Source organism: Pezoporus flaviventris, unplaced genomic scaffold (genome assembly GCF_033815535.1).
Source record: "Pezoporus flaviventris isolate CSIRO_AGI_PZ_B2104156 unplaced genomic scaffold, CSIRO_AGI_Pfla_v1 ptg000031l, whole genome shotgun sequence".
NCBI classification, from domain to species: Eukaryota; Metazoa; Chordata; class Aves; order Psittaciformes; family Psittacidae; genus Pezoporus; species Pezoporus flaviventris.
The window spans coordinates 5,367,522-5,385,488 of record NW_026892579.1 but is presented as its reverse complement, the minus strand read 5'-3'; the positions used below and the strand labels follow the sequence as shown (position 1 = coordinate 5,385,488).

The 17,967-nt window shown below is 40.7% G+C and overlaps 1 protein-coding gene across 4 annotated transcripts in view; it reads right to left on the bottom strand.

Annotated features, from left to right (window-relative positions):
• HS3ST5 (heparan sulfate-glucosamine 3-sulfotransferase 5) overlaps positions 1-17,967 on the bottom strand; it is a 205,602-nt gene that overhangs the window by 155,903 nt on the left and 31,732 nt on the right. Inside the window, exon 1 of one of the 4 annotated variants that reach the window (XM_061460086.1) lies at positions 17,395-17,413. The exons of the other annotated variants lie outside the window; for them this stretch is intronic. The gene's annotated coding sequence lies outside the window, so the exon portion shown is untranslated. Of the gene's footprint in view, positions 1-17,394; positions 17,414-17,967 lie in introns of those variants that run through there. 4 annotated transcript variants of the gene reach the window in all.

Below are 17,967 nucleotides of genomic sequence, written 5' to 3'. Positions count from 1 at the left end.
TTGTGCTAAAACAGGAATCTCATGTTTCCCATCTCAGGGCTAAATAGGCTCAGCCATGCTTTACTTCCAAGAGCAAATAACAGTGTACAGTCAAGCCAGCAAAGCAAAGGGTCTTGATTTTAATGTACTTTGCACTACTGATTCTTTATTTCCAGATCAGTAAGAGGAAAGGGACAGCTCTCCTCCAGAAAAAACAAACAAACAAACAAACAACAAAAAAAAAAAAAAAAACAAAACCCAACAGATGATGGATGGGGAATGAATTCACGGAAGACAAGAGGGAGCCCAAAGCAGTAGAGTAGGTTTAAATAATGGAGTGTGCAGCAGCTTCTGCTGGGATTCCGAAAGAATACTTGTAGTACGGAAGCACTTTAAATTAATAAAGACCATTATAAAAATAAGACATTTGCATCAATAAATAAATGAATAAAGTATTTTAAAGGTGTATTATATGCATTTAATGTTCATCTAAGTATGGACTGTACACTTCAAGTAATTCACTTATTGTATATGCTCAAGAACAAAGACAGCGTCAGCATTCATGTTAGTGGTGATGCTCTTAGAAAACCATTCCATATTATGACAATCTTAATGTTTCAGAAACATCTACATGCAGATTTTCAAACCCTAGCAATTTATGCACCTGAAAGTTTCTTTGCACAAACTCAGCACATCGAGTTATTGATTCTAAAAGGCCTGTGTCTAGAACTTCATAAAAATTCTACTTTTAGGATACTTCAAGCTGGGCATGCAGAAGACTGCAGTTATTCAGGTATTGTTTGTCCAGATTCTTTCAACAGTTTTAATGTTCTCAGTGTGGGGAAAAAATTTGGATGCTTGACACATATGCTTGAGACAAAAGTTCCTTTGAACATTCAGCAAATTTCAGTTTGTATTGAAAAATGTTGCAACTTGGGGCCTTCTTCTGTTGTCTGTATCCTGTGTTATTAAGGAGAATGCTTGTCAACAGGCTTAAGAGAAGCTAAATAACTTGGAGACTGTTGACTCTCTTTTCTACTGCAAATCCTGAATACATAGCACTGATTTACCTATTCAATAGAAACATATATTAACTACCAAGCCTACTGTTTCGACAATGTGAGGACATTGTAAGCGTAAATATTTTCTCCAGTAAGGCTGCACCTTAACAGACAATCACTGCTTTCTCTCTCTCATTGCTACATAATAATACAAATATTTCTGAAATTTACAGGTAAAACCCTTGCCTGTTTCCCAAAACCAACACTTCATAATCTCAAACCCTGATTAAATTTTGATAGTGCACAGGCTACCAAGTTGGGCAGGCAAACATGAAAGGATCATGTTACTCACAGCTTCAAAAATATCCCCAAAAGCTGAGGAGTAGAAAGATTAAAAATAAAGAAGCAAAATGAAAGATGAGAATACTGTAGACAAAGAAGCAGTAACAGAAGGGGAGGCTAGGATGAAAAATCTCTTCTTTGATCTCTGTAAAAATTAGCTTCAAATAAAAGGCATATACATGTTCAATGACTGTATTCAGTGTGAAAGATCTTCACATTCTGCCTTTGTAGTGCCTCTTTTTATTTTAACTTTTCCTCTTTATCACTGCCTTTTCTGCGTACATTACAATTCTTGTAACTTATTTATGTCCTTGATCACTGCATGCAAGGTCAACTATTATCACAGCATCCTCCGAAATACTCCTACTCGGTACTTCACCAGACTCTGAGAACACTGTATAAATGGGACACACTATCTGAATATCTTTGCCAAACAGGGCATTATGCAGAGGGCAAGTAAGCTGTACAGGGCTGTGAAATCCAGCAGCAATATGCTGAGAGCACAGGTGCATGACGGTTTTGTATTCAGATTTACACGGACATAGTGAAAGTCAAACTTTGAAGAAAAGCTAAAGAAAGGAGCTTCACAAAGAGGTTTTGTAAATTTGAGAATAAATTTTAAAAGTTGCTCATAAATAGTCTTGTAGCCAATTAGACACACAAAGAGGTTTTGGGGATTTTTTGTAGTTCCTGTATTTGTTTTGTCTGTTTTTTTTTAATGGCTTTCATTTTGTTTGGTTTTGTTGTTTTTTTTAAAATTCTTTTTCTGAATTATGCTGTGGAAGACAGATCTTTCCACTTTCACCTTAAAGTTGAAGAGGTCTCCCTGAACGGTAATAGGGCTAGCAGAAGATGGCACTTCAACTGCAAGTTAGATTATTAGCAATTAAGGGCAGATCTCAGGGCACTTATCCATGTTATCCTTAGTGTTGCTAAACTGAGGATCAGGAAGCTAGGAGACTGAATAAAAATCTCAGAGCTTTATGTATGTATGCATGCATGTTTGTGTGTATGTGTGTCCATGGCAGGGTGGTTGGAACTAGATGATCTTAAGGTCCTTTCCAACACTAACAATTCTATGACTCTATGATTTATTTTTAAAGAGTAATCAGTGTATGATGCCTGACTTCTCCTTGTCTCTTTAGATGCTAGTGTGACCTAGGAATTGAAGGGAACCTGCAAGTTTCAGCCTTCTGGATTTGCTAAGACATTTGTGCTGAAAATCACTTCCTACATGCTATTCCCTGAAAATCTCACAAAAGAGATGTCTGGGGAGAAGTATTCCCCAGAGCAGTATAAATGCATATGCCTTGAATATTTTTTTCAGGAAAGGGAAAATGTACTATGCATGTAACAGTGCAAGTCAGGCATGAATAGCTAGATCTCTTGGATACTAAAAGGAAAATAAATGACCTATAAAAATTTTTTTGTAATTATCTAATTGCTGTTATTTGTTAAAACATTTGACACACAGGACTCTGACCAGGATAGCACTCAACAGATCAATTCCTTTTATTAAAAGTTGACCATGCACCTGTTAAATTCTCTAATAGTCTGTTGGAAGAGAAAGGGGACCATTCACTGTTCCAGCCTAGGACAGGGCCATGACAGGGTTTCTGCAGTCAGGAAATACTGCTAACCTGGTGAAGTGAGCTAACTTTGAATTTCAGCTGGCAAAGCAGAGTTATGCTTCCTTCCATACAGTTTTCCAATTGCCCTCACACAGAGACTGTAATGAGGCCTATCAGAATAAAACCAACATTGTCTCATGCTGCAGTGAGACAGCACTTTTCCCTAGCTTTTGAAAGATGCTGAACCCAAACAACTCCTCTGATTTTTTAAAATAACAGTAGCTCCTGAGGACCTCTGAAAATGGCCAATCAATGCTCTATGTACCCCAGTTATCAGGGAAAAAGTGAAGCTTTTTCCACCTTCAGGAATGCACTCTGATATTTACAAATGAATATGCGCTGTATGGATTATATTATTACTTCTTCTGCAAAGAGAAACATGTCTAAAGGCATCAGAACAAAAATAATGCACAAGGACAGAAGATATAACTCCTTCCCCCAAATAAAAGTCATTAATTTTCTCTTTTCCTTTAAAACTGTGAAAGCACTTGTATGTCATCCATACAAAGGCTCTGGAATGGACAGAAAGAAAAGGAAAGCATTGCCTGCACTTGAAGTGACTTTTGTTACAGCTGTGTTGCTAGAACAAATGAAAATACAACTTCTTCTGTGTCAGTAGGGCACAACAAACAGGCCTAGAAAATCTATTTCTGAAACATTCTTATGTTTGAAGTAATGACTGGAGCTTGCAGCAGTAACTAGTTAGTTCCCACACTGAGGTTGGCACCCACAGGGTGCCCACCTGTGAAGCAACACCCATGCAATAAAGAAAGGGATCCTCATGAAGTGTATCTTAACACTGGATAACGTATTTCTAAGAATTGTAGCTTAAATCTATGGAAAATTATTAGAGATTAACCTGGGCTCTTTATCAGTTTGTAAATAATCACTAATTTATGAGAACTTCGCTGGCTGATTTTAAGCCTGACCTTTTCTTTCTTATCTTCTGAAATACTCATTGACATTAATGGGAATTTTGGGTATGCAACAGTGCAGGATTGGGTCCATAACACTCAGTTATAACTGAAATATTAAAAGGTTATTCCAGCAAAATTCTATAAGTAGAAGTACTGGGAAAGCGTTTTGATTGTACAAATTTACTACTTGCAGCCAGTGATTTATTTCATGCCCTAATGCACTAAAAGGTCAGTAGCCTAAATTTATCTCAGTCGTTTTCAACAGATTATATCTTCTACAGTGTGTTCATACATCAGCTATCTTTGGATGCTAATGTCCAATCTCGTTTTCAAATTCTTCAAGTTAATGAGAATTCCTTTAGATCTGAACTTTGCCCTTTTTGCACATAAAGTCACCTTGCAACAAGATGTTACAGTCTCACTTTTTGCCTTGTTTTGCGCTGCTACTAACAGCTTTTAATTTGGAAAGACTATCTCTGAGTTTACTGCGCCTGGCTGGTTTCAGCTCAATTGTTTCCCTAGCCAACGGAGCATTTCATTTCTCCTGAAGGTCACAGCAAGCTCCCAAGGCACTGAAACACACCAGCTTTTCATTCATGCTGCAATCTAATGTTGCAGTGCTGTTAAGATAAATGGAAGTAGGGATATGTGTATGACTTTTTCTATCAACAACTACCAAATTTATTATAATACAAAATAAATTAGGCCATCAGTGAATGAGCAACTGTTAATAACCTACCTTCTTTAACTCCAACACTTCTTTCAAGTCACTAGAAATCAATCCTTTTACAGCAGTTTGACTTCATGCTGATAATTATTTGTATAAATTACACCATCATGTCATCTACTTGTGGAATTGGCTCTTTGAACTGTAACACACTGGTTGCAATAAGCCAGTAATGCAGTAAGCTGCACAGATCCAAAGTATCCCATAAAACAAACACAGTGGCCATCTGTTGGAGGAGGGCAGCCATTAAGTGTTTTAAAGGCCTGGATGTGGTCCAAATATTGTTCATTCTGCCACCAGAATGAAATGACCATTCTAATCAACAATATGCATTTTAATATTTGGTTTTCATGCGTCTCCAATGTCCACGTTGTTTGTAATCAATACATGCAGTGCTGACTCGCACTGTTAAATGGCAAACTGCTCAGTCTGTTTTCAAGCTGAACAGTTTTCAAGTTTGCGTGCTCTCGAGTTTGCAGAATCCTTTACTCTGAGAAATTGTTTAAAAATTTGCTAAGACTCAAATTCAAATTAAAACTGTGAGACTAAAGAGTCTGCCAAAGTAGACTTAGTTTCTTAACAGCTCTACTGGACACTTCACTGAAATAGTAAAATACAGTGGTCAGTAATGACCATAAAAATAGAGAATATATAAGAATCCATAATAATATTCATATTTAAAAAAAAATCTTAGAAAAGAGACAAACTCTAGAGTCCATACAATAGTTACTCTAGTTTATTTTAAAAAGTTATTGTATTTTAGTTAAAAGTCAAGAAAAGGAAGAAATTTATTTCCTTGAACTTCCATCTTTCAAGATGAATATTCTATTTAAAGTTGGACTTCTGAATGAATTTGTGGATTTTTAAGTTGTTGGATCTCCTGTGGTAGTAGTGGAAAACTCATTAAATAAATGTAAGAATAATGTAATGAGAAAAATGTAGAACATTTCTTCATAAAAGCCTGGCAAAAGGCATAAAATGGGTCTATCAACACCTTTGCTGTTTTACAAGTGCTAACTTGGAAAGCATTGTGAATTATGCATAGGTCTCTGATAGCCTTGTTGTACAGATAAATACTTACTATAATCAAAATCAATTAAGTTTATTTTATTAATGTTTTCAGTCAAAACAACGTGCACATTTCAAGCAGTGAATAGCTGGCACATTATATGCTGTCCAAAATGGAAAATCTTGGCTGATAATTACTGGTACAAGGTAAAGAAGGAAGCTTGCTCCTCATACTTTTCTTGAATTTGTTCCTTATGTAAAATTCTAGCTAATTAAATGTTAGATAAATATTAGAATAACTAAATATTGTTTGCATTTGAAATTCAGGCACAGAAGCCTGGAGCAAGTTTCCATGTCTGAACACTGTTATTAATGGATTTATAAAGTAAATATTTAAGGAAAAAAATTAGCCATTTATGGGGTTTTGATCTATCAAAGCAACCATATTACAGATGCATTCCTTGCTGTAAAAATCTAATTAAATAATTCACTAGCGGAACTGATCTGGTCCTTATCCAACTGTAAGGTCACCTTTCTTATCTGACTGAAGTTCTGAAATGGAAAAGAAAACCAAATTGTATATAAACACTTTGGGTTAAATTATTCTCAAAGCATGAAGAAACCTTGCTCAAGTACACCAAGCCCAAAGAGAAATTCTAGATAATTTTTTTAGCTTTTTTTATAGAGAACATATTTTTTGGTTAAGCATGCTGAAGGAACAGTAACATTTTTTTCTTTTGCCCTTCCAAAGGAGTGAGCTAAAGCTGAAGCCCTTGAACTTGCAGGAGAGCTGAATGGTTTCTGATCCTCCAAGAGGGAAACTTCTTGGCTATAGGCACTGGAATCCTATTTTAAAGATGGAAGTTATACAAAGAGGGATTTTGAAGTCATGCTGTCTTAGGCACAGAGATCTTCTGTAGAGCTGAGTTGCAGGTATGTATTGGAGAAGAAATTATCTGGACAGCACTGGTTTACCTAAGCTATATGTCTAGAATGCACATAGCAGATGTGCAGCTAAAGTACCTGCAGGTTTTTAGACCCACAGTCAGGCTCACTCTGGTATTCCTACTCTGTATTTCATACAATTATTTTTACTGGGACAGTGGCTGAAAAATATATCATTGTAATATTTTATAAGCCCTTTTGCTTTTTGTTTCAGTAACTTGAATTGCTGCCTAAATATGAAATGAATCCAGAATGGGGAGAAAATGTGCATATTTTTTTTTAACAACTTTACTGTTTTATGAAAAGGGATGAAAGGAGAGGAACAGAGAGACACTGATCTCACTAGCTATTTCATTTCTGTGTGTGCAATAGCTGGAAGGGGCAGTCATTCAGTGATACACTTGGATCTTTTCAGAAAAGAAGTGAGCCAATTGTAAGTAATCTCATCGTGGACACCTTAGTGTCAGCGTGGACATTTGATTGCTATCAAACGGAAGAGCAGTTGCAGTAGCTGGAACGAACTCAGCACCAATATAGTTCTAAATCCAGCTTAACCAGTGTCTGATTTGCGCTGCTAAGATATTTCAGCTGCACTCTTTCTATAATCTCTCTCTAAAAAAATAGCAGTACGAATGAGTATATGATTCACTGGGATTGCTGCTTAAATGATTGCCTAAGGCAGTGACTCAGATTAGAAATCTAACTTGGAGGAGCTGCTAGAAGATTGCTCTGCCTCTTCCACTCACTGTAGAACTGCAGCAAGTGGCTGAAATTCACATTTTCTCAATACTTCCCAAAATGACTGGCTGCATTTGGGACTAGCTCTTCTTCTCACGCATATTTTGGATGTGTCATGTTTACTGAGTGCTAACCAAATGAGACAGAACTAGTTCACAAGTCAGCCATACAGCATATTCGGAAGAAAAGTTACCTGCTGGGCTCTATAGAGCCACCCAAATGCCTTGTTTCTTTTTGCTGCTTTTTCAACTTTGGCCAAAGGATCTTCTCCCTCCTACAGAGCCAACAACATGTTTAGTACGACTGCTTCCTAATCCACTGACAATAAACCCATCTTAGTTCAGCCTAGCCATCTAAACTGTTTAAATAGCCTGTTTAACTCTGCCCTGGAAGGTGGTGAGGGACTTTTCACTCACGCAACACTTGGCAGGGCAGCAGCAAACATGGAGCAGTGAGTGCTGCAAAATTTTCACCCCTGCACCAGGAGGTACCTGGTTGATGTCTCATTTCCCTGTGGTCTAAAGGTGCCACAGAGATAACAGCAAAAAGAAAGAAAAAAAAAAAAATTCTTCCTATTGTTATGGAAAACTTCCAAGCTCCTATCCAAACATCTAAGTCATACTATCTTTTATTCACGATATCCTTGCTCAAAAAGAGACAAGAAAAATTAGAAAGCTCTCTCCTCTAGTGATTTGTTCTCATTAGAGTTCAGCCTCCTGGATAATTAAAGAGCCCCAGGTGACAGACAGAACCTTATTTGCAAAAACTTATCTTATTTTGGTCGGTTCCTCAGCTCTTCTCACCAACAGCAACACAGCAGATGCTTCTTTCCATTGCTGTTCAACAAAATAAAATTAGGGATAATTGAACCTTCCATTTGAATCAGCCTAAGTGGCATGGCATATCTCTAGTTCCTGCCATTTTCATTGCCTAAAGAAACCCTCAATATGTGCAGGAACTTATTCTCTCTTTGGACCCTGGTTTGTAACAGTAATAATGTGGATTGTACTGTTTGACATAAATGGCACAGCACTTAACAGCTATCAGTAACTTAACATGATAGGAGTGTAATAAATTTGTTTCTCCTGATATGGTGCTGGCTATGAAAGAGTTAACTCAGAGAGCAAATATAAGGTAAAAGAACAGGGCATCAAGTTATGAGGCATCTCCAGGATAATGCATGTGATGTTATCTTGGTTATGTATTAGAGATCCCCTAAAGGAATTTTGCAATATTTAGCAGGAGCAAACACCATTAAGGGCTTGGCAGAAGATGAGATTTTCTGCACATCTCTCATAAAAAAGTCTATTAGACACAACTGAATGAGATTCTCATTTGGTTTTTACTAGGGTACACTCTCATCTTACTGAGTTTGTGCTCCACCTCGTGTTGTGGTCCATCAAAAGTAACTTCACACTGAAATGCCTGAATCCTAAGGAAACCTGAGGTCAGCTGGAATAGTGTCATGTTTTTTCTGCCACAGAACCACATCCCTTGCTCTGACTTTAGCTTGGATAATTTTTATAGATTTAATATAGACCAGTCATGCTGGAGTAATCAAGGGGACAATGTAATCTGTTGGTTTACCGTTTTGCTACAGCCAGCCTGTAAATTAAATTGTCAGTTGCTGAGGTGAGTAGATTGAGCGAGGACGCCTGCAACACCGGAGTGGAGCGGGGAGAGATCAGCGTCCAAGAGCCTCAACTCAGAGCGACAAAAGCCATTGAGGAGGGAGCCTCAAGTCCTCAACAGGACTTGCCCAGGAGCCGGCTACTCAGCTCTCAGGAGCAGCTGACTCACCGGGGGCGGAGCCAGCAGGCTCCCCGGCAGCTGTGACCGGTTAAAAACCCGCCCAGGGAGCGCGGGAGACCAGGAGCGCGGCAAACGAGAGCGGGTTGAGGCAGTGGCAGTGGCAGTTTGCGCGGGCAGGCGAGTGGGGTGACCGCCTGATCAAGAGGACTCGACTGGAGCGCAGGAGGAGGAAAGACGGACTGCTTGTGCGGAGAGATGTAGACGGACCAATGGACCAGATAGATCATGGTCACCCCTCGATCAAAACCTGTAGTCTTGGTACCCAGACTGAGCCTTCCCGCAGACATGCGGCCGTGCAGGTCTCTTGGTTGCAGTGAATGCCTGAGCCTGGCACTTGTATCAGAGAGAGCCAGTGACACCGCTTGTGTGAGGTGTCAGCAAGTAGATGACCTGCTAAAGCAGGTGGTTGAACTGAGGGAGGGCGTAGAAAGGTTGAGAGCTATCAGAGAGTGTGAAAGTGAAATAGATTGGTGGAGCCACACCCTAAGGCAAAGGCAGAGGGAAGTGGTTGAACAAGTGATAGATCCCCTTCCCTCCTACCATCAGATAGAAGGAGTGAACTTAAGGGACAAGGAAGTATGGAGGGAGGTCCCTCCTCGGAGAGGTAAGCGAAAACCCTCGCAATCCCTTCCTTCCTCCCAGTTGCCCTTGAGTAACAGCTATGAGGTCTTGGAACTGCAGGGCCAGGTAAATGGTGATGGAGGGTAGATCCATACAGTAAGTCACCTAGGGCTTGTCACTCACCCCCATGCCTTAGAACTTCCTCAATGAAGAAGAAAAGAAGAATAATTGTGGCGGGTGACTCCCTTCTGAGGGGAGCAGAAGGGCCCATTTGTTGACCTGATCCATCCCACAGGGAAGTCTGCTGCCTACCTGGGGCTCGGATTGGACATGTTAAAAGGAAATTTTCTGATCTGGTGCAGCCCTCTGACTACTATCCGCTGCTGGTTTTTCAGGTTGGCAGTGATGAAATTATTACAAGCAGGGCAAGGGCAATGAAGAGAGACTTCAGGGCCCTGGGACGGCTGGTTAGAGGGTCTGGAGCACAAGTGGTGTTTGCCTCCATACCTGTTACAAGCAAAGGTGAAGAGACAAATAGGAAGAGACTGCAGATCAATAGTTGGCTATGGGACTGCTGCCAAAGGCAGGGGTTTGGGTTTTTTAATCATAGGCTGCTATATGAGATACCTGGTTTGCTGGTGGCAAATACATCAGTCTGGATACATCAGTCCCAGAGGGGGAGAAGGTTTCTGGGGCAGGAGTTAGCAGGTTTCATTGACAGGGCTTTAAACTAGGTAGGAAGGGGGAAGGGGAGATAACTGGCCCTGTTGAGGACAAGCCCAAGAGAAACATGCTAGGGCTTGAAGAATGGCAGACTAGGGAGAACTCAATCTATTGTTTCATTTGAGGGAAAGGGTAGTTGCTTAAACCCTGTCCTGCAGGGGAAAAAGGGTACCTGGGCAAGAGTTAGTAGAGCTCACTCACAGAGCTCTAGGTTAGATTCGAAGTGCGAGGGGGTTGTAGCTGGGTTTGAACTTGTGGGGCAATGTTCTAGTATGAATGAAGACCAGAAGGCCTCCTGCCTTCCAAGGGTGCCACTAGCATGCTCTGCTTGCTCCCTGAAACGCCTGTACACCAATGCACGCAGCATGGGGAATAAACAGGAGGAGTTAGGAGTCTGTGTGTGGTCTAAAGGTTATGACCTGGTGGCAATTGCAGAGACATGGTGGGACAGCTCACATGACTGGATGGCTATGTTGGTTATGGTTATGGATGGCTATGTCCTTTTTAGGAAAGACAGATCAGCAAAGCGAGGTGGTGGAGTTGCTCTTTATGTGAAAGAGTGACTAGAATGTATTGAGTTCTGTCCAGGGGCAGATGAGGACCAAGTGGAAAGTCTGTGGGTGCGAATTAAGGGACAGGCTGGTATGGGTGGCACAGTTGTGGGGGTCTGTTATAGACCTCCTGATCAGGACGAAGGAGTTGATGAGGCTTTCTACAGGCAACTGAAAGCAGCCTCACAACTACATGCCTTGGTTCTTATGGGGGATTTTAACTACCCCGATATTTGCTGGAAGACTTACACAGCCAGTCTCTCACAGTCTAGGAGGTTCCTCCAGTGCATTGATGATAACTTCTTAATGCAAATGGTGGACGAACTAACTAGGAGAGGAGTGCTGCTGGATGTGGTACTCACCACCAAGGAGGGTTTGCTTGAAGTAGTGACGGTCAATGGCAGCCTGGGCTGCAGTGACCATGAGATGGTGGAGTTTAGGATCTTGTGTGGGAGGAACAGAATACCTAGCAAGGCCACATTTCTGGATTTCTGAAGGGCAAACTTTGGCCTCTTCAATAAATTGCTAAGGGAAGTATCATGGCAAAGGGTGCTAGGTGGTAAAAGGGCTCAAGATAGTTGGTGAGCATTCAAGAACCACTTCTTCAAAACTCAGGATCAGAGTGTCCCAATGAGTAGGAAGTCAAGTAGGGGAGCCAGCAGACCAGCATTGTTAAACAAGAAACTGCTGGGCAAACTTGTACAGGAAAAGAGAATCTATGGATTATGGAAGGAGGGGCTGGCCACTTAGGAGGAATATAGGACAGCTGTTAGAGGATGTAGGGAAGCAATTAGGACAGCTAGGGCCTCCTTGGAACTTAATCTGGCAAGTCGGGTCAAGGACAATAGAAAGAGCTTCTTCAAATACATAGCGAATAAAACTAATACAAGAATCAGTATAGGCCCACTGCTGAATGAGGTGGGTACCCTGGAGACAGAGGATATAAAGAAGGCAGAGGCGTTGAATGCCTTCTTTGCCTCTGTCTTTACTCCTGCAGACTCTCCCTGGGGGACCCAGATTCCTATAGCCCCGGAAGGAGGCAGGATAAAGGAGGAGTTTGCTTTGGTGGATGAGGATTGGGTTAGGGATCAGTTAAGTAATCTGGACATCTATAAATCAATGGGTCCAGATGGAATACACCCGCGGGTGCTGAGGGAGCTGGCGGAGGTCATTGCTGAGCCACTCTCCATCATCTTTGGTAAGTCGTGGGAAACAGGTGAGGTGCCTGAGGATTGGAGGACGGCAAATGTCATGCCGGTCTATAAGAAGGGAAAGAAGGAGGACCCGGCTAATTATAGACCGGTCAGCCTTACCTCCATCCCTGGAAAGGTGATGGAACAACTTATTCTTGACACCATCTCTAGGCATATCAAGGATGAGGGGGTCATTAAGAGCAGCCAACATGGCTTTACCAAGGGGAAGTCATGTTTGACCAACCTTATAGCCTTCTATGAGCAAGTAACTAGGTGGATGGATGATGGTAGAGCGGTAGATCTGGTTTTTCTTGATTTCAGTAAGGCATTTGATACCGTCTCCCACAGCATCCTCATAGATAAGCTAAGGAAGTGTGGGCTTGATGATCAGGTAGTGAGGTGGATCAAGAACTGGTTGGAAGGAAGAAGGCAGAGAGTTGTGGTCAATGGGGCAGAATCTAGCTGGAGGTCTGTGACTAGTGGAGTCCCTCAGGGGTCGGTGCTGGGACCACTGCTGTTTAATATTTTCATCAGCGACCTGGATGAGGGAACTGAATGTACCCTCAGCAAGTTTGCTGATGATACTAAACTGGGAGGAGTGGCTGACACACCAGAGGGCTGTGTTGCCATTCAGCGAGACCTGGACAGGCTGGAGAGTTGAGCAGAGAGGAACTTGATGAAATTCAACAAGGGCAAGTGTAGAGTCTTGCATCTGGGGAAGAACAACCCCATGTACCAGTACAGGCTGGGGGCTGACCTGCTGGACAGTAGTGAAGGGGAAAGGGACCTGGGGATCCTGGTGGATAGGAGGATAACCACGAGCCAGCAATGTGCCCCTGTGGCCAAGAAGGCCAATGGCATCCTAGGGTGCATTAGAAAGGGTGTGGTTAGTAGGTCAAGAGAGGTTCTCCTCCCCCTCTACTCTGCCTTGGTGAGGCTGCATCTGGAATATTGTGTCCAGTTCTGGGCCCCTCAGTTCAAGAAGGACAGGGAATTGCTTGAAAGAGTCCAGCGCAGAGCTATAAAGATGATTAAGGAAATGGAACATCTCTCTTATGAGGAGAGGCTGAGGGAGCTGGGACTCTTTGGCTTGGAGAAGAGGAGACTGAGGGATGACCTCATCAATGTTTACAAATCTGTAAAGGGTGAGTGTCAGAATGATGGAGCTAGGTTTTTTTCAGTGATGTCAGTGATAGGACAAGGGGCAATGGGTGTAAACTGGAGCACAGGAGGTTCCATGTGAACATCAGGAAAAATTTCTTTACTGTGAGAGTGACAGAGCACTGGAACAGGTTGCCCAGGGGGGTTGTGGAGTCTCCTACATTGGATATATTCAAGGCCCGCCTGGACAAGTTCCTGTGTGATGTACTCTAGGTTACCCTGCTCTTGCAGGAGGGCTGGACTAGATGATCTTTTGAGGTCCCTTCCAACCCTTAGGATTCTGTGATTCTGTAAGTTAAAAGTAGGGAGGTTGTTTTAGCAGCAGAGATATTTGTTGTACTGACAGAACAAAGACAGTCATTGAGACAACACCATGTACAGGAAATCCTGGTATAACCACATCTCCAAGAGAACATTATGCTAACATAGGGTACAGATCAGGATCCCCCTAAGCACAGCATCAGTTTTGCCATACTTGTAAGAGCAGGGGAGGCTTGGTGAGCTATATAATATCCCTCTCTAAGGACTTGTCTGAACACAGATGTTTTAACTTACAACATGCGAGTCATATAGGTATAACTCCTCATATGAATACTGTCATGGTAGAACAAGAATGGTTGTTTGGGTTTTTCTTGTGGTTTTCTATTTTCTGCTTAAACTGGGGAAAACAAACAAAAAACAAACCAACCACAAAAACCAACCTCACACAAAAATCTCAAAGCTGTTAAAATGAGGGGAATTTACAAATTGGATTTAAGCCTGTAGACTTACATCATTTAAAAGCCCATCCTTGCTTACAGCAGTTTGCATTCACTGGCAAGAACATAATGCTCAACAACCCTACTGTGCTCTGACTCTGGCCAAAACTGATGTACTCAAAACGGTTTGAGAAATTTGCTGCTGTGAGAGATGCTGACCCATCTCTTCTCTAGCGCACAGAGCAGCATACACCTTCCTCCCTCAGCGCTACAAAGAATTTCTGTGAATTTAACAGAAGGTTACAGAACCAGGTATTGTCAGGATATAATAAAATTAATGTCTTGAATATACAAGTTCTACTGTATTTTGGAACTAAATACACTCAAGAATTAAACATGGCAGTCTCCTCATAAGTAATTGACTTTCTCCCACCCACCGAAAAGAAAGAGATGAAGGCTCTGCATAACATATGTCTGGATACATTCAGGTCATACATAGTGACAAAAGACAGTATGCCAGAAATTGTTAATTATTTCAACTTGTTAGGCAGAAATGAAGAGGGGAAGTTGTAATATTTTGGCACACATTCGGCTAGACAGCACATCCTTATTGAATTAATATACATACCTGGTAAGTGACTACTCATGAGACTAGTATAAATTATCTGTATAGCAGAAAAGATCCTCAACAAAAGATCAAACGAACTTGTCTCAAAGATGACTCTGGGATATTTTTATGTGGTCACTTAAGGAAAAGTTTGTTCATTGGAAGCAATTCATAAGGCTATCAAAAAGAGAGAATTTAAGAATGTAGACTTCTGAAGGGCAGAAGGCCTTCTTTAGGTTTACAAGTGTTTGTTGAAAAACCTTTACACTACAGTTATGTTCATAAATCCTAGCCACGGAGATAGAGAACCAGCAAAGGGTTTTCATTCCGGGAATAGAATACGCTTTACTCGCAAACTAGCTTTTTTAGCTGTTTTAGAAGCATTTCTACATCTTGGGAGTTGCTATCATACTTATGTCACTCAGGATGGAGAAAACATCTCACCCCTCCCCAGCCTAGCTACGACAGCAAATTTTTGAAGGGCAAGCCTGGTCTAAGTAAAAAAACTGTCAGAGACCTTTTTTTTTAAGGTCTGCTTGCTTTAGTAAGAAACACTGGAAATTATTTCAGCTTTGTTATAGTAGATTTTATTTGCAAGATATAATTATAAGTTATACTTTGGATTTTGAGCAATTCCTACAACTGTTCTGCTTTATCCTGACATTCTTTTTCTTTTTCCCCACCCCCTCCATAACAATGTGCTATCTCTGAAGGTGGGGTTCAGCTGTGGGAAAAGGTACAAATAACAATGTTCAACATTGTATAAGAAAAACAACTGTATCCTGGGCTGCATCAAAAGAATTGAGACCAGCAGGTCCCCCTCTATTTCACTTTCTTGTGGCCCTACCTGAAGTACTGTGCTCAGCTCTGGGGCCTCCAGCACAATAAAGACATGGACCTTCTAGAGCAGGTCTAGAGGAGGGCCATAAGGATGATCAGGGGGCTGGAGCGCTTCTACAGAGACAGGCTGAGAGAGTTGAGGTAGTTCAGTCTAAAGAAGAGAACAGTCCAGGAGCACATTATTGTGGCCATTCATTATTTAAAGGGGCTTATAAGAAAGACAGAGAATGACTTTTAACCAAGGCCTGTAGTGACAGGACAAGGAACAATTAAAATTTGAAGAGGGTAAACTTCGACTGGCTGTAAGGAAGAAATTTCTTTAAAGTGAGGGTGGTGAGACACTGGCACAGGTTGTGCAGTAAAGCAGTGGATGTCCCATCCCTGGAAGCATTTAAGGGCAGCCGGACTGGAATTTGAGGAATCTAATCGAGTGAATGATGTCCCTGCCCATGGCAGGGGGGTTGGTCAAGATGATCTTTAAAGGTCCCTTCCAGCCAAACCAAAAAGAAAAATATATTCTCAAGTTAAGTTTTACATGATAAAAATTGCTTGTACAACAACTCTGTAAAGAAGTAGGTTTCATTAATTAGTTCCAGTCACTAAACTGAGATTCCTAATTTGAATAAATGTAAACACAACAATAAGATTTTTACATTTGATCTAATCCTTTTAGGTTTCCTTTGTAGCTCGTGGAGGTACTTGTATAGCATGTTTTCTCTGTTCTGAAAGTAGACATTTGAAGTAGGTCAAATGAATCATACCCTAAAAATGCCTCTTTCTTTTCTTCAACTATAAAGGCCATCTAACTGAAACACTGTAGAGGCTGAAAGTCAGGTGAAATGAATTCCAATCCTACTATATATAACCAACATAAGATAAAATACAACAGTAAATGGAGAGACTTGCTCATGGAAAGCGAGAAGGTAATCTGAAAAAGCTTCATAAATCTATCTGTGAGAACTAAACTTCAGTGAATAACCATAATTACTTTTAAGAATTAAGGAGAACAACATCCTAATTCTTTACTCACTTGCTTACTCATGAATGGAGGAAGGCAGACAGGAAGATTTACCTTTGCTTACTGACCAACCACATTTATAAGGCCTTGGATTGAACCTGATACATTTCTTTGTCTGTAACACCTTCGCATATCACATGATCAGTGTTCCAAATTCCAGAAAATATTCAAGGGCAGAAATGTATTGATTTTTCAGAGAAAAAAAAAACAAAACAAAACATTAAAAAAGAAAACCCAATATATCACACATTAAGCTTCTGCTATCTATTTATCTAAGCAGCTACAAGAACCTTTCCAATTATCTGCATCTCAAAGAATAGGTCTGATAACATAAATTAATACCTAACAGCAAAGCAATGCTTCCAGCTTGGCTCTAGCCATCTTCCCAATAGATTTTTATAAGCTGATGCTCTAAATGATGTATCTTTCAGAGATGAAAATAAGATTACAAAGAAGAGGAGAGAGGGAGAAGAGGCTGTCAGAGCCATAGAAGAGAGAAGAATATTTAGGCACACGTAGAAATTGCATTTTCCATGGAACTGAGAAAAATGGGACCCAGCATGACTGGCCATGGGGACCCAAAGTTCTAGGTAAATAAGAAGAGGTATGATGAATCTTCATATAAGGAAAGCAAGAGAACAGAGACACACTGGGCAAAAGGCTACTGGTGATATTAGTATAGGGAAAGAGAGTCTAGGAAGGAAAAGGTGGGATAAAATGTGTAGGATATCACATCAAACAGTGGAAAGGTGAGACCTGGGGTGGGAAACAATAAGCAAAGTACAATCAATGCCTATAGGTAAACAAAACAAACAAGTTAGAGTACACTACAAGAATCTCTGAAACAGAAAGGAGAGGCTGGCCAGTACGCAGGACTCCTACAGCTTAAACCACGACAGGGACAAAATATGAAGAAGTCAATAATGGAAGTGCTTTACAAACCAGTAAAGTTTGAGGGCATGTACTTTTTCTGTCTTGCGTCAGACCTTTCACAGCACACATATACTGTTTAGAGGGATATCAAGAGATTAATTTAACTGTAGCATATTTATCTTTACAAATCTTAATAAACACCATGAAGTTAAACATAAGTTTCTTCAGAAAACTGGTGACAGTACAAGCATTTGGGCATTTTGTTCTCAGGACAGTTGCCCAAATTTTTGTTTCTTAAGGGTATATATGAGGGTCTAATTACACCTATCATTGACCCCCACTGCAGTGTCTTCTTGGTAGCTAAGGAAGTTATAGAAATGGAAATAAAATAGGCTGGTGCAGCCTCAGTAGAGTAGAATTTTAGCTTTAGTATGAGTATTACTAATTTTCTTAGGAAAATTAATTCAACTCTTGTTAGAAAAAAGCCTGTCACAAATTATTCATTATGGATCTAATTCTCAGTCGAGATCTTACCTCTGAGTTTAGTGGAGAATGATGTAATAGTTGGTGCATGTTGCTTTGTTTAATATGATCTAGCTTTTTGCAACAATAAACTTTTTTAGCTTCCGGCATGTAAATAGG